General features: G+C 43.6%; 1 protein-coding gene across 2 annotated transcripts in view; it reads right to left on the reverse strand.

The window, feature by feature from the left end:
• The window catches only part of LOC101859089, a 6,745-nt gene that overhangs the window by 1,483 nt on the left and 3,613 nt on the right, over positions 1-1,649 (reverse strand). The window lies entirely within an intron of this gene.

The raw sequence follows: 1,649 nt of genomic DNA on the forward strand, positions 1-1,649 counted from the left end.
TTCTTCTTCTTCTTCTTCTTCTTCTTCTTCTTCTTCTTCTTCTTCTTCTTCTTTTCTCCCCCCCCCTCCTCCTCCTCCTCCTCTTCCTCCTCCTCACCATCAACCATCAGCATCAGCATCACCATCACCATCATCATCATCATCATCATCATCATCATCATCATCATCATCATCATCATCATCATCATCAACCTCATCATCATCCTCATCATCACCGTCAACACCCCAACTATTATGTCTTTTGAGTGCGACAAGGAAGAGCCTAACCAATAAATAAAACAGAGATATATCAGTATAATTTTCGGACATAAGACCAATGATGTGGTATACCATAATTTTTTGTCTAGTCATAAGCTTAGTATTGTTTACGAAAGTGGCGTCGGTGGCCAAGTGGTAAGACTTTCGGACTCGCAACCGTATGGTCGTGGGTTCGAATCCCGTCAGGGACCTGACGTAGTGTCCTCTGGAAAGGCACTTTACACGAATTTTCATCAATTTTTTATTCACCCACATGGGAATGGATACCCGGCTACAGACAGTGAAACATCTTGTCAGTTTGGTAGTGTTGGAGCGTGTGCAATCGGCAGCTCGCACTGAAAGCTGAGAAGTTTCTGGGTGTTCTAGGGTCTGCTGAGGTAATAATAGATCTACAGCGCATAGAGAATGCCGTAGAGCGTGGATGTGCGAGAAAGTATGTTTGAGAATGTATGTGTATGTGTGTTCGCGCGCGCGCGTGTGTGTGTGTGTGTGTGTGTGTGTGTGTGTGTGTGTGTGTGTGTGTGTGTGTGTGTGTGTGTGTTTGTGTGTGTTTGTGTGTGTGCGCGGTGAAACATTAGACCGATGTTCCAAGTAAATGGACAATCAAGATTTACGTTATCTATCTATTACTGTTGTCATTATTTCGTTTATTATTCGAGTATACAGAGCTTTTGTATTGTAACGGTCAAGCATTTCGCCATTATGACTTGAAGAACTGAAATCAATTTCCATACGGGAGGGCAAATTTTCTTCTTCATTTCTTTAATCGAGTGTCTCTCTACTGTATGCTAGGACGCTGAATTCCACTTAGCTCGTTTTGGAGGATTAAAAGCAGCCTACTTCCGAAATTATCTCAACTGCGTCTGTGGGGTTGTATAACATTTACAGTGAACTTTTCATCAAATTCTTCTCGTCCCTAGTCTGTTTCAGAAATATAGGAGAAGGCTAACCTGCCCAGCGTCTGTTGTGTGGTGGTAAGGCACTTCGCCATTGCATGCAAATACTCAAGTTCGATTCTCACGTGCGGAGAATCTTTATCGAGCAGCTCGACCTTCTGCTGGGGCGTTGCACTCGTCTCAGCCTGTGTTGGCCCTGACAGGAGGGGTTGGGAGCCTGCCTCCAAATTGTTCTTCACAGTTAAAAGGTGAAATGATATTATAGATTAAACGCTCCGCCCCTATCAACATTGTTGGGTTATTTAAGGGGCGGGACCACCTATTTTACAATCTATCTCCGAAAGGACCAAGCCAACGGTGAAATTCGTGTAAAGCGTCTTTCCCTGAGGCTCATACCCCTGAACCCGCAATCTTACGATTACGTGTCCGGTAGCCTTATGTTTTTGACAGTGTAATTTGGGATGTAAAATGTCTACATTGGAAAAACAAAATAAA

The sequence above is a fragment of the Aplysia californica genome, unplaced genomic scaffold (genome assembly GCF_000002075.1).
Source record: "Aplysia californica isolate F4 #8 unplaced genomic scaffold, AplCal3.0 scaffold00092, whole genome shotgun sequence".
Taxonomy (NCBI): domain Eukaryota; kingdom Metazoa; phylum Mollusca; class Gastropoda; order Aplysiida; family Aplysiidae; genus Aplysia; species Aplysia californica.